The sequence below is a fragment of the Alligator sinensis genome, unplaced genomic scaffold (genome assembly GCF_000455745.1).
Source record: "Alligator sinensis unplaced genomic scaffold, ASM45574v1 scaffold1782_1, whole genome shotgun sequence".
Classification (NCBI taxonomy): domain Eukaryota; kingdom Metazoa; phylum Chordata; order Crocodylia; family Alligatoridae; genus Alligator; species Alligator sinensis.
The window spans coordinates 355984-371319 of NW_005842767.1; the positions used below are offsets into that span (position 1 = coordinate 355984).

Consider the following 15336-nt stretch of genomic DNA (forward strand, 5'->3'; position numbering starts at 1 on the left):
GTGGGCTTACTAGTATAAGGCCTGTTAATCCAACTCTAAAACTGGACAAATGCTGGAAAGACCAGTAAGAGGGTTCATTTAAAATAATGGCAGTTAACATGGCTTAATATTTCTTTTATGGAGACTGGGTCTCATCAAACCTGATCTCCTTCGCAGTTGCCTTTTGGTAAAGCAATTGCCATGCAATACTGTATGTTGTTCTGGGGGTAAGATGGGAATTGCATGCTTTTGTGGCTTAAAAGCACTGGACCATGTCAAAGTGCACGCTGAAATGGTTGCCTGCTCTTAATCTATTCTGAGTCGCTGTCTGGGGGTGCTCCAGGCAGGGATTGATTCACGGCCCAACACCACTTCCATCGATCTTCCAGCGGGAAACAAAATTGCGGCTTTAAGATCGGAGGAATGACAGACCGTCCGATGAGGACGGAGCAGTCGTGTGCAATGGTCTAGACCGCTCGGCCGGCTGCATTCGCTCGGATGATGCATTTCATGCCGGCTGATCCAAAGCTGTACACCTAGGAGCTCAAAAAGCGGGAAGGAGCGGAAGGATAGTCGCTGCTCTCCGGGACGTGGGTCTAAAAGCGGGCAGGAGTCCCGCAGGATGAGCACCTGAGCATGAGCTTGCAAAGCAGTGCTGTGGCAGACAAAAAGACTAAAGCTATCTTTTGGTGTATAAACTGAAGGAGGAGTGAAGAGAGGCTGCCTCTTGATATGGCACGTCCAGGCAGCAGAAGTTTGGTCCAGCTCTGATGCCTGCTTGTTAAAAGGGCTCTGAAAAAACCGGTGTAGGGCGCGAGCCCGAAATGGCCAGGGGGTGGGCGGCAATCGAGAGCAATTCCCTGCAGTGGGGTGTCTGCAAAGCGAGCTCAACTCCTTATCAAAAAGGTTAAGACGTGAATTCATGGGTACATGAGCCCTTCCTTGAGGAACAGTGGTTTTAAAGAGCTCTCTCCAACTCGAGCGGAGAAAAGCATAGCGAGTAACATCTGGAGGAGGAAGCTGATAAGGTCTCCTTTAAAAGCTGCCTAATTAATGTGATTAACCATTGGCACTACCCCACCAGAAAGTGGTGGATCACTTATTCGGTCATAGGAAAGTTGGGCTGGACCATCTGGTCCAGGCAGGGTCATCCCTGACTCAACCGTCCCGGCCAAGTGTCTGTCTAACCCACTCTTGAACATTTTCCGGGGATGCTGATGTCCCAGGCGGCCCCACTTCTGAAAGGCAGCACCTCCCATGCCATTTGGGCTGCTACAAGCACCCAGACCAAGAGACACTGGTCTAGGACATTGGTCACTCCAGAAGGACTAATGGTCCATCCTCCAGGCATCCTAAAGCAAGAAAGGGGGCAAGCACTTGGCAGCCAGCTGGTTTGCTCATCAGAGTTCAACATGACCTCTAGGCATGCAAAGATCACTCCTCTTCCCCCACCCTATTGCTGCTATTTTTAGGCCAAGAGGAGGATGATTATAAGAGCCAAGGGGTTTAAGACCAATGCACTGTTCTGTAGCTGCTCTCTTTAAATCTGCTGACTATTTTTCAGGGCTTTAACACTGCAAAGATTCCTGGCTGGCTCAGTTTCAGGTTTGTTGACAGGCTATAATCTGCCCTTCTTGAAACAATTGACAATCTTGGTTGAAACGGCACAAAACAGACATCTGCAATTTCCAGTTGTGGGGGTTTTTTTTGTTGTTTTTTCCCCTGCAAGAAAGCTGCTTTGTTAAAATCCAAGCCCGTTTGTCTTTCCAAAGGAGGGGCCCTTCCAGGAGCAGTTGGTTCGCCTGCTGTTGACCTTCACTGCAGAGACACGGGGGAGCTGAAATCGGTCTGTCGGTGCTCTGGGAGGTTGGTGGTTGCCCTTTGCATGGCAAGGGTGTTGCAGCAAAAGCTGGCCCTGCAAAAATGCAATGGATCCATTTAGTCTGCAGCTTGGTAGAGAGGACTGACTACAGAGTGCAAAAAGGATGAGATGCCATTTTGTATTTGCTAGCATTTTTATAGCCGTTTCTGCAGCTGTGCTTCAGGGCCGTTGCAATACTCTCACGAGCAGCCTTGCGTGCAGCTTGCTTGCACACGTTGGGGAGTTGGGTACTTGCATCCTTGGATAGTGTTACCTTAAGTGTTAGTGCCTTCAGTAAGGACCGAGGTGAAACCGGGTCAAAGGCAGGGCAGGAGAGCACCTTAGAGACTAACAGGTTTGGAGCCATGGACTTCTGTAGGAAACTGCCTATTTTTGTTAGGTGCCAGCAATCCTAGAAGTAGGTTTTTGCTTGTGCCCAGGCCTCGCTAGGCACCTTGGCGAGTAATTTCTGCCTTTACATTTTGGGAGTCCCCAGTTCAATACTGGTCGGTATTTCTGTGCAAGATAAAGAGCTTAGCTTGGGCCGTGTAGCTCCTGTAGCACTTCTACAGCCTGCCACAACGGGCTCATCGGGTAGCTGGACTGTGACTAAGAAGTAATAGCTATTCCAGGTCTATTTAATGCGCTTTGACATGTCTGCTTGCCAGTGCTGGTGAAACCTCAGGAATGCAATGGCGTTCCTCTGTCGATACCAATAGTGAGTTGGCCCAATAGCCCTGACCTGATGGGCATATTGGCCAGGTTGGGTCTTGTGCCTGCTTGCTTTTCCGTCTGAGCATCCGTCCGTAGGCGCTGGGCAGATCTCCTTGCCTTCTGGGTTCACTTCCCCGGCTCCGCTCTCATCATAGCATCCTTGATAAGAGGCTCACAAGTGGCCACTTGGTTGCTGGTTCAGTAAAGGAAGTGGTGGTGGGATTAATGACAACAATTACTTCATTGAGCCTTTCCGGGCTATTTTTGGACGGCAGCATTTCTTGAAGAAATGAACCTGCTATGGAATAAGACCCTTGTTAAATTGGTCCCTCTGGGCTGGCTTCCTCCTGTTGTTCTACTGTCAGTCTCTGATCTGCCTATAAACTGTTCCTTTAAGGCTGGCTATCTGAGCTCAAACTTTCACAATGGCTTATCCTTTTTCGTATTTGAATTTTGACAGCCCTTTCAAGACATGAAGCCATTTCCCCGTCTTTATTTTTCTAGATAATGAGATTAATTATAGTGAGTTTTTTGTTGTTTTTTTTTTTTTTTTTTGAGGAGCTGGTTTTATTTTGACTGTTTCTCTTCCCTGTTCTCTACAGTTTGCTGGCTTTTGTATTCTCACTTAATAGTTCTCGTTTTCAGCGTCTCTTCATTTTAATTAGTGCTTACGAGGGTAAACAGACCAGTCAGGCCTTCTGTGGGAAAGTAAGATGGCATCCTCGTATACAAACGGCAAACTTGGTCTGGCTGCAGCTCGTTCCCTTAAATGATGATGGGCAACCTCTGATTTGAGCAAAGGGCTTGATGATAGCTGGTTTATTAATGCAACGGAGATGCCGAATCGTGTGCCTGTCCTAATCAGCCGCAGATTTTCTAGCAAGTGAAAGCGAAGCCACGTGACTCTACAATTAAAATGCACAGCTCCAAAGCATTTTTCACCCTCTTGGAGAAGTGAAGCTTTTCGGGAACACCTTGCTTGGCTTCTAGCTCGCACGTGGAAAGATGCTTTGACCGCTAGGTCTTGACAACTTGGCTCTGGTGAGACGGAACAGTTTTTTTTTTTTTTTTTAGACGATGGCTATAAGTAATAATTAGAAAATGTGTCCGAAGCAGGTGTGTCTGTGCCATGGTTTGATCCAGATCAAAACAGGCATGGCTCAGTCATTGTGGCCCCCTAATAACTTGCATATCACCTCCTGGCAGACAGAAAGCAGTGCAAAAGCACACGGCCTGGCCAGCTTGTAGGGTTATTCTAGATCACGCTGGGGATGAGGCACATGGCCGATGTCCTGGGGGGGAAAAGGCATCAACTGGTTTTTATCCCACATGTTGCAGAGGGGCTTGAAGGGGACTTGTACATCTGTAGGATCCCAGGGGGGAAACGGGCTTTCTTTCAGGACAAATGTGATTTCTGTTTACCGTCTGCCTTGGCTTACCTGCAGGGGACGATGCAGTTGTTCACCACCTGCCGACCTTTACCTGGGGAGGTGCCTAAACCTTGCAGTGACTTGATGCTGTGCTTTAGTCACCTTGGGGAAGGGGTGGACAAACTTGTGTCCTTGCTCAATGGTGAGTACTGTACACAGGCCCTTCAAAGTGGCTTATTTGCCTCCTGATGATGGTGCAGCTGTACCGCTCGGCCAACGCGAGGCAAAGCAATGCTAGTACTGAGAGAGGATGTTTCCCTTCCCTGCAAGGAGTCTAAAGCTTTTTCACTGGGACATGCATGGTGGTATACTGCATTTTTCCCCAACCCTGGGAGAGCTGATGCACAATTGGTCAGCGTAATACTTTTGCACTTCAATCCTGAGGCTCTCCTTATATTCTGGTGTGAACATAAGCAACACCAGATCCTAATGAGGCCTTCCCAAGGAAAATACTAAAGTGCTGGAGAAGGGGGCAGGTGCAGGCTGGGGGCAGTTCAGTCTACTCTGAAGTTACCTGCTGGATTTTCTCTTCCCCGTCCGCATCTGAAATCATGATCGAGTTTGGACGCTTGCAGGTTCAAACTAGCTGCGTTGTGATCTGGTTGAAGATCCCCCCCTGGGGTGTAAGGCAGACGGCAGTGGATCCAGCCATTAATTGCACCCCCTCAAAGAGCAAAAGCAGTCGTCGGCAGCCCTTTGTAGCACGGTCGGTTCTGGACCCCTGACTGTCCTGGGGAAACGGTGCACTGCTACGGGCAACAGGCCCCTACAGCTGGCTCCCCACCAAGCCCAACTGCATGCTGCTAGTGCCTATTGGTTAAGTTTTAATATTGCACAACTTGAATTTTGAGCCTAGGTTCCTCGAGAGAGTACAGGGGGACTCAAACTCCGGCTACAATATGCCATCAAAGCCTTAGGCAAGCCGGCCCATTATCTGCAAACATTTCCTCTTCATCTTCTCGGGTCTTGGTCAGCTGATCGGCTCTGGCATCAATCCTTATCTATTTAATACTCTTCATGGGAGGCGGATCTGGAATAGGTCCCTATTTGAATAACACTTAGGTCCAAAGAGGGTCTTACCGTGACTAGGCGCTGGCAGAGCAAGTTTGCAAAGTAACAAAGCATGGCTGCGGGTCTTGCCTTTTCCGGACAGTGGCATCAGTCCTGACCAGGAGTCGTCTGGAGAGAAACAAGATGTACATCCCGGATCCACTGACCCACCTCCCAACACCACCTTCTCCGGGGGAAAGGTGGACGTAGCACATGGTGTCTAACAGTCCATATCTGATCGCCACTTTGGTAGGGAGGGCTCTGGATTTGGCCGCATGGTTTCGAGCGGGTCCAGGTCCTGTTGCCCTCTTCAGCAAGCTTCCCGTTGGCTTTGTAGACTGCTGGGGGAGGGTTTCAGAAGGAGGAAGCGAAGACCCGTCTTCCTGGGAGGAACAATCGGGCGATGACTAGCTTCATGAGGCTGTGTCGCTCCCCTACGCCTCGTGCATCTCTCAAGCCCGACCTGCTAGAAGACAATGTTCCTGCAGCAGAGCAGTTAGTGCAGCAGGGAACCTAATAGCAATATCTCTAAAATTGAGAGTACCGTCCTCTAATTAAGACCGAAGACTGAAATGTTTTGTGTCTCAGCCCTAGCATCAAAGCTATATAAAGACAAGGAATGGGTTAGCCAGTCCATTCATAATTACAGGCCTGGAGCCTGTGTGTGAACATCAAACCATTAGAGTCTAATTTGACTGTCTAAAAAGGAGCTGTGATGTTTTATGCATGGTGCCTAATTTTACCCTGGCAATCTCCTGCTATTTTTAACATCATTAATCATTGATTCCCGTGGGGCTGGAACCCTGATTAGCATCAGATGTATCATGGGAGGAGAGGGATTTAAAAAAAACAACAACAAAAAACCCTTTTCTTGGAAATGCAGCCAGTTCACTGGTGTCAAACTATGCAAGGAAGGAGAAAGTAACACCTCTAAACATGCCAGGGAGGTTAAATGTCATGAAAGCACTACATGCATGTTTTGGGGCCAGACTGTAGGCCTCTCCTTCATGCTCTCATGGTTATGTGCATAGTGCTAGAGCTCTGCTCTCTTTATTGCCTCTTGGTAAAAAGAATAATAAAAAAAATGAGCATCGGTGCCTAACTGTGTTGAAGCATTTGGAATAGCACTGCATGGCAAGTTTTGGGGGAGGGAGATGCTACGGAAGGCAAGATTATGACATTTGAACGGGGCTGAAAATGAAGAGATGACTAGCTAACTCTGTGCGAAGCAGGCAGATAACAGATGCAAAGCTGGCTGTACAGCTATTGCTTGGCTCCTAAACCTCCCCCCCCTCCCCTCCCCTGCCCTCCCCAGTTTCAGGTGCAAGGTTTAGCATGTCTCTTTGGGGATGGAATTGGCCTGATTTCATTTAGGGATTGACACGATTTAGTTTCCTTGGAGAGAAGCCTCCAGATAACCTCTTCCTAAAGAGCCCAGAGGGCTACACCACTGGGAAACCATGGGCATTTACCCAGATAGCAACGCTGGCAATAATGTGCATGGCCTAGCTGGAATCCAGCAGCATGCCCAATAAGGCTCTGCTTTTTTCTACCAAATCCTTGGCGAGTTGATGTCATCTCTAGCTCTGTAAATCCTCCTAGACTTGTGAAATGCCCAGGCAGTTGGGAGGCAGCAGGATGCTTCCCATCTGCTGTTCCCCATACTAACAAATGGTCTAAATAGCAAACCACTCAAAAAAATAAAATAAAATAAAACAACCCCCCCCCCCCCCCACCACCGGGGTCCCTTTTCTCGAGAAAAGGAAATCCTGGTGTCTCTTGTATGAGGCAAAGGAGTCGAGTTGAGGCAAGAGGTCTTGTGTGATGAGCATCTCTGCTAACAAAACGAGCCCCGGACGAGCCGTGAGGCTCCTCAGAGAACAGGGCTGGCGTCTAGACCGCCATCCCCATTTCTCCGGCATGCACACTCCCCTCCGCAAATATTTGGTCTCGGATTGCCTCTGGTTGCTGAACAAATACCGCTGCGTGTTCCTGTCCAGAAGACAGCCCCAGCCTCCAAAACGCTCAGACTCGTCCGGAGGAGACGGGCGGCGAAGACGAGCCCTTGTTTAAACACAACGATGCTGATCTCGCTAATGAAACGTAACTCGCATCACCTTTTTCATCCGTCTTGCACGCTCCTGGCTCCATAGATCTCTTCCCGTCCTGCCCCTGCTGACAACTCTCTCTCCTTTCCAGATGAGAGACGGCGTTGCCCTGCGTAGGAAGAGTTTCCAAGCGGGAGGACGGCCAAGCGAATGGCAGGAGCCCGGGGTCGTTTCTTTAGTCTAGACTCTGCTTTCTTCCGTAACCTTGTCTGTTCCTGGCACTCTGTCTGGGCAGCTGGCAGGACTTTTCTCCTCCCCCACCCCCACTCTTTGCTCCCTGCCAGAATCTTATTAGCTATGTTTACATGGCAGGGATGTCAAGCGATTAATTTTTAATGGCTTGGTTTATTGCATGTTTGAACGGTTTATTGAGTAATTCCCACATTTAAGTGATTAATTCCCCAGAGTTCGGAACGACTGGTTAGTTTTACATTAATCAGGCCTTCAGAATGCCAAGGGATGATCAATCAATCCCCACTGCCAGGGAAAGCAATGTTTAAGTACCTCAAGGTACAATGAGGTTAAGAGAAGGAGTAATTAAAGCTTCGCCTTGCTTCATGCAAACTTGATGCTAGTCCCTGCTCGTGGCCTCATCTCTTCCACTTCCTTCCTTTCCTCCCACCCCTAAACAAACCCAGATGTTAATTAGGAGCTTGCACTGGCTTGTCACACTCCGTAGGCTTTGCACTCCCCTAATAACAAGAGTTCAATCCATCTGCCACGGGTGAAAATTGCTATCCCGCATGGCAAATACTTGCACATGACTGCACTGTAGACGTGTGGGGCTTGGCCTTTGCGAGAGCAAAGGCTGAGTGGATGTTGAAAGCTTTTCTCGCACCCTCCTCGGTTCACTCCCTTCTGACCTGTAGCTGTCCCATCCATTTATCACAGGCTGCTGAATTTCTACTGGGAGTATAATCTTGGTCAAGTGCTTGACCTGGTCTCTAGTAGGGAGCCTTAAGAGAACAACTTTCTGCATCGTGGTGGGCAACTCATGGAGGCACCAAACTTATTTTGAACTTCTGGTACAGCCTAGAACTTCATGCAAGTCTTCGTCGCCCATGCACGCCTTCGTCGCCCATGCACGCCTTCGTCGCCCATCCTGCCCTTCATCGCCCATGCAAGCCTTCATGGCCCATGCTGCCAGCAGCTTGGAGGCAACAAGCATATTGGCTTGGGGAGCACATCAACACTTAGTATATGGTGGGCAGAAATGATACAATACACTAATTCCAGTAGAAGCCTTTCTAATCACTCAGTCCATCATATCAAAATACTTGTTGGTCTAACTAAACTAATGGGGGAGGTGTATGCAGCCATGGTGCAGGGCTGGCTGCTGACAGATTTGCGTGTAGAGTATTTTCTAAAATTGTCCTTTCTAGCACCAAGTAGGTTGCAAAAAAAATCTGCATTTTATTGCAGTAGAAGCTCTACTTTAGGTTGTGTGGATGGAAATTAATAGCCAACTGGCAGCTAGAGCTGGAGAGGGAGGCTAAGTTCTCCTGTTTAGTCTTGATTGCTGGCGGTGATGGGTAGCATGGTTGCCTCTGTAAACTGCTGCCAGACTGCCCGAGCAGCATCGCTTCCACTCCAAGGACCCCAAGAGCTACAGGTCCAGTTCTACGGGACCAGTCCAGGTCCAGTTAGCATTACTCTACTCTACAGGTCCAGTTGGCGTTATCCTGGCAGCAGCAACACTGGTTTAATGGGGGAATCTAGAGATGTTGTCTGGGATCCAGACCTGGGATGGTCGGTTAGGCAAAGAGCCTGTTTTTGATTGGCCTTATGTCTAGAAACAAGAATGCGTTCCTATCTTTCAAATAGTTCAGGATTCAGCCTAATTATGATTAAAAACCAAATTATTTCTTTTTGAACTCGATGCTAGAGCAGGAAGAAATGGAGGCTATTGCCATGTTACAACCGTTTGCACTGCAATACATTTTCTCCGTGGGGGGCCAGGTAGCTCGAAAGCAAATGTGTGGCTCAAATAAATGACTAGGAAGTATTGGCAAGCCCTAGCTTTTGGAGGTGCCTCGGCACATCTCATACCAACACGGCCGTCGCTACATCAGTGTTGGTATAGGAGAGAGGCAGACAAGGTTCCTTGGGTGAATTTGATATCTTTTATTAGACCAACCCAAATAGTTGGAGAAAAGTTATTAAGCAAGCTTTCGGGTTCAAAAACCCTTTGTCAGGCTAAGGAAGTTTCAGCAGTTGGTATAGGAGAGATGCCTTTTAAAGATGCAATGTATTGGGAGTGTCTGCCAGCTTTAGCTTGGACTGCTGGAGGAGATGCTATAGCTAAGCTACCAGACATCCACCTCTAGTGGCATAACTGTCCTCACATGGGGATCTGGGCATAGCCATGCTGGCTAGAGGTGTAAAAACTTCATTAATATAAGTGTGGCCTCGATCCTCTTGATTACAATCAACAGCAGATCAACTAGAAGGAGACTAACTCTGACACTTTGCTCCATGATGCTTCTAGCCCAGTTGGCCGAGCGCTTGATCTCTGAAGAGAAAATCCTCAAGAGCTGTGGGAAGGATTTCATGAAGGTTTCTTGCAGACAAGTCTCTCCAGTGACCTGAGAGGTTGAAACCTCGTGTGAAATAAGGGAGGGTGCATGGCTGGAGCTCAGATTCAAGACTTGTTTCCTTTGGGAGCAGAATCTCAGCATTGCTTGAATATATGGGGGTAGAAAAAGAGGAATATGCTTGCAAGGTGATGTGTGTGTCAGCAGGGGTCTGCATTGGGGAAGAGTGCTTGGAGTAGACACTTGCATGGAAAGGATTTGTAAGATCTCAGAAGTTACCTTTTGGTTGTAGCATCCAGGAGTCTTGTGTGAAGTCTCTGACGGTGGCCTGCTGGGGGATGGCTTGCAATTCTTCTTCCTAAAATACCCGCAAAAGCTAGAAATCAAGAGCAAGCTGCAGTGGTAGGGGTCAGGCTGGCTGCCGTGGGTGGCCCAGCAATACCAGGTGCTATTCTTCACCTCTTCTAAGTGGGTGCCTGGTAGTTGCCCACCACTTATGCTGTGGGCAGGTTTGGGGGTGGGAAGCTCTTCTAAGACAAAGGACTCTGATGACAGTCTCCTGGTTTTGTTTGACTGACTCCGACCTGGTTTTCTTTGGCTTATGTGCTTGGCCTCTTGACCTGATCTTCAATGCACAGCTGAGAAAGTAAATGCAGACAGTCTGCCACTATTGGATTCTGACTGTGTACAGCTTAATTAGCTTTCTGCAGTAGCTGCTCGCTGTCTCCTTACTGAAGTTAAGGCTTAGCGACTGGAACGGAGATGAGCTTTTTTTTTTTGCTTTTTTTTTTTTTGAATCCTAGGGTAATGCAGCACTTGCAGAGGGTGGCTCTTCATGGCTGGGCCACAAGAGGATTAGCATCTGGGACTCCCAACACGGGTTCCTCTTGCAAGAGGCCAGACACCAAGGGTAAATACTTACCATGTGAGATGGAGCCGCTTCTGCGCAGCACCGCGGTGTTAGCTAGACTTCTCGGCTGCATTAGCACAACACTAGGCTGCTCTGCCTCCACCTTCAGAGCCAGTGGGATAATCCCCTCGTGGCTTTTCCTTGTCGTTGACATGACTTGAGTTCTCTGCCCAGCATGGCAGCCTCCCTACATTGTCTATCTGCCCTCGAACCAGAGGTTTTGTCAAGGAATAGCTCTTGCCACGTGTGCTTGGTATACTAAACTGCCTAGAGTCACCCAGCCCTCATGAACGACTACTTCCACGATTGCTAACTCCTTCTGGGCCTGGCCTTCAAATAGCATTTATGCCAAATGTGATCTCGGATCTGAAAGATTCAAGGAGGTGGATCTCCAACAGCATGGAAACGATTATTATAAGCCTTCCTATAACAGCATGAAAGTTGACTCGACTCCGATCCTTTGCTTTCTGCTCTGTTCTAGCATCGCAGCGTAGAGCCCTTGAAACGCTCCTGTGCTGAATGGGCTCAACCTCCCCAGCTGAGCTCAACACTTTCCAAGTTCTCCACTTTGGCTCTAACTTTTTGCAGGCTTTTCCCCCAAAAGGTGGGGGATGAGGAGCAAAGATGAAGCCTAGTGGGATCCCACGCTTCAGCTCTATCTTTAGCTTCTCTCTCCTTACAGGAGTAACATCATTAGAAAATGGGCAAGGGTTTTGACCAGGCCTGAATGCTAGCAGTAGTCTTGTTTTCCCACACTCCCTTCCCTTCTCTACCCTTTTGCTTTCCTAATTTCCACCTATTTACATTCTCGCTGACATCCTGTCGCAATTTTTAAATCTTCTTTCATTCTTTGGAGATCTCAACAGCAGAGACTCCCCGTGCCTGAAGAAGGGCGCCTGTGCCCGCAAGCTTGCAATGACCTTTTTTCCAACAACTCAGTTGCTTTAATAAAAGATATCCCATCTACCCAAAGAAGCTTGCCAGCAGGTAATTAAAGCAGCAGGGAGAGAGCTGCAAGGTACCTGATGGCCAGGTGATCAAATAGGTCAGGTACCCAGAGGCTCTCTCCAGCCCTCCTTCCTGCATCCTCCATAACAACACCTTCAGCTCCACTTTTGAAGTACCAGCATTGACTTTTAAAAAAGACCTGCATGCCGACACGGTGCCGTTTGGTGGCAGCACCATGGACAGTGTCCTTGAAGGAGGCGACTGCGGGCCTGACGGATGCCACCAAGGAGATCGAATTAAAGACCAGTTTGCCCCAGTGCAATGGAAGTTCTCCCTGGACTGGTGACGCCAGCGGGGTTCCTCTCTCCACCTTCTGCCCATTGGCAAGGAGGAATATGATGCTCCTGAATGGACAAAAGGGACGACGATTGTTTAATGTAAATGTCTTTTGAGCAACGTGGGATGTTCCTTCAGAGGAACATCTGTTCCTTGCAAACAGTTTCTCCCCTTGGAAGGCATGTCTCTGTATTCTCTACCTGAGTGTCCAAACTGAGGTAGTCTTCAGTGTGCATCGCCAGGTATTGTTGTGGCTTTTCCATGTCGTGCTGGGCAAGGGGCTGTTCATGCCGTGTGCAGGATTAAGATATGAAACGCAGCTTGGACGAGGCTACGGATCTGTCCGGTATGAGTGGCACCTACCTTCCCTTCACCCTTGCTGCCAGACAGTCATTCTAGATCAGATTAGTGCAAGATGAATTCAGGGTCATGCCTCGAAGCACATAACTGTTCTACAACACCTCTTCGAGGGCTGGCAAGTGTCACCATTAATTGGCACTTGTCTTGGTAGGGTATCAGCAGGGTTGGGACAACTAAGCCAAGATTTAAGAGAGAGACTTGTGTTCCTGTAAAACTGTATCCATCCAATAGCCACGAGGCTGAAGGCTACTCAGGATACTCTCACAGGACCTATTATTTATAACATCTTTGTAGAGCACTTTTGTGTCTAATCTTTAAGGAAAACTCTAAATCCTCCTCTGGGAAGATCTGTATGTTAGAGGGGGAAATAAAACACTCGAGTAACACGATGGGTCGTGAATAACTGCAACAGGAAGGTGTTGGGACAAACTGACTTGAGTTGCATCGATTTTTATTTATTTTTCCCTTTTTTTAGACAGAAAGCAGTTACTTCCCTCTCTCTCATCCCCGTTCTCCAGCTTTCGAATGGGAAGTGTTTAAAGGCTTTGCAGCAAGTGGGGAGGTCGCCCCTCATGGTTGCTAAAGAGGGTGGAATAGTTGATTTAACCAAGTTTTCAATGGATTTGCAAAGCTTCACCCCCGTGCAGCAGGTAGATTCAGAGGTGCTGAGCCCACCGTACCCAGTGCTGCTACTGGTGTCCTGTTGGCCAGAATAGCCTCCCCGCTGCTCCGTGTCTGCAGTCTCAAAGCCTAACTCTGCTACTTAACTTTCAAAACTCCTGGCTTATCAATCAGAGCCTTCCTTGGGAGCCTAAAGCCTGGAGCGGAGATGTATGAAAATCCATCTTAAATCACCAGCTCCATACATTCCCAATCAACCTGGCAGCCAGGTCATGGGGCCGGCTTGCAGGGCACCCTGCTGAGCATTGCAAATGGGGAAGAGTGGTGCTTATAGGGATTGAACAGAGGTGTGCTAAGCCTTCGTGATCGTGCCAGCGAGCTGCCTGTCACGTACCAAGTGGAGGTGACACCAAAACTCCTAAATGCAGTCATTTTAATAGGTGCCCCCGCAAAAGATCCTGCCCAAAGCCACTAAAAGGATCCTCTAAATCTGTTTTATTTGTATACGCAGAACTTGGCCTGAGTTTTGAAGAAGTACTAAACACGTGAGCCGTGGGACTGCAAAGAGCTTGGCACGTGCTTGCACCAGTTGGGTTGAAGCCTGGGTAAGTGCAAAAGTTTTTGTGGGTTTTTTGCTTTCGTTCGTGTTTTGGATCCGCTGTGTTCATTCCCAGCACAATGCTGCAATTTGTCCAGGCATGAAATCGTCTGGCACAGAACCAAGTGCTCGCTTGGGGGTGAAACTGCCTCGCCTCGTGGCATCTTCTCTACCATGCAGCCAGACCATTACGGTTTCTAAAACGGGGGCGGTGGGGAGGGGGTCTGCTTTGCTGTTGGCCTTGCTGGAGGCTCAGGCTTTTAACAGAGCAAAGATCTTGAGTAAAAGTTTGCTAAACCTAGATGGCCAGAATGCCACCCCCCGCCTTCTCGACTCTGTGCCTTGCAGCAGCGTCTTGTAGAGGTGCTTGGTTCAGGGGCACTTGCTAAATGTGCAACCCTCTAGAGGTGTGGTTGGCATCCCACACCAGTCTGCTCCCTTGTGCCACACCACGGACCTGCCTTACACCATCAGTGGCCTGGCTTTTTGCAGGGATCCTATGAAACTTGGATGCCGCCTGACCCATAAAAGCTGCTTTCTGTTTAAATGGACACTGGTCAAAGCAGAAACCACTCCCTTGCACTTGTAGTCTAACTCACCCACTAGTCTTAGCCTTTATCCAGTTTGTGCCCATATGCTTGTATCTGTGCCAATTCAGTGCGACCTGCCAGATGTCCTATGGGGTAGGCACTAGCTTGATTTACCTAAAGAAAGGTATGTGTGCAATGTGCTATTGTTAGTCAAATAGTTGTTGAATGACCCTGGCCTTTGGGGAGTTGGCAGGAATATTGCTGCAAGGAAAATTGGGCTTTCTTTCAGTGGCTGGGAGCAATATATGGAACTGAAATTAGAGACCACTGGCAGTTTTTAATGTCTCCTGTCTGACGTCAGCCTGACATGGCTAACTACCTCTCAATACGGGACAGGAAGGATCCTATTCAGACAGGAGATTCTCCTATTAAAGCTAATAACTGGGTGGAACGAGTAGTTTTTAATCTCTCTGACGACTGCCAGAGTCCTATCAAGCTTCTGTAATATGTCTGGTAGACAGCAGGAGCTGAATATCACCGCGAGCTGGAAGCGAGCGGAGAACATCACGTGTCTGAGGTCCTGGGCTCAATTATCCTGTCGGTGGCTGATGCCACTCCGACTGGAGCTGGCATTACCTGCCAACAGGGCAGTCAGGTCCAGAAATACATAGTCAGCCTTCAATGGAGGCTGCCCTAAGTGTAGAGAGTGAAACCCTCCTCCCTTTTCATTAGTTTCACCTGCCTGGGAGGTAGAAACAGAATTAACTGGCATTTTTAGCAAATCCTCTTGTTAAGGCTGGAGCAAGGACTCCCAGTCTTGGAAATAAAACAAACTGCTCCTTATACCTCCACACTGAGGATGAGCCACTTAACTGCCAGCCAGCCAGATGTAAGCTGTTAATGATGGTTCCTGAATACATGGGGAGCTGGAAGCCAGCCGCCATCGCCTCTCGGCTGATCAAAGCAAGTTGTGTTTTTAAAAGAACAAAACAAAAAAACCCCCCAAATCCACAGAGGTATTTTTAGCAAAAGCTTCACACTTGCGCTGCAACTTAAGCATAGCTGTTAGAGGAACAGATCTGTGCATTTTTCCCCTTCCTCGCATGCTCGGCAAGGCTGTGGTTAAAGGAGTGTATTGGAAAAACTGCCAGCCAGCAAAGTCGGGAGGGGGGAAATGTGAGCCTGGGAATGATGCAGTAAATGAGTACATCCGATAAACAGAGCCTCTCTGAACAGCTGTCTGCTACAGCTAGCCTTTTCGTGAAACCAGGGTTTCAGCCGACGTGGCCTGTTTTTTTGGGAGCCATGGAGGAGACTCTTTGCCGGGTCAGTAAAGGCAGGAGCTCGGTGCAATGTG

The 15336-nt window shown here is 48.5% G+C and overlaps 1 long non-coding RNA gene across 1 annotated transcript in view; it reads left to right on the top strand.

Annotated features, from left to right (window-relative positions):
* Nucleotides 1-15336, top strand: part of LOC102374351 — an 83516-nt gene that overhangs the window by 31657 nt on the left and 36523 nt on the right. The window contains exon 2 of the long non-coding RNA XR_325068.2: nt 13363-13456. This is a non-coding gene — a long non-coding RNA (uncharacterized LOC102374351). The remainder of the gene's footprint in view (nt 1-13362; nt 13457-15336) is intronic.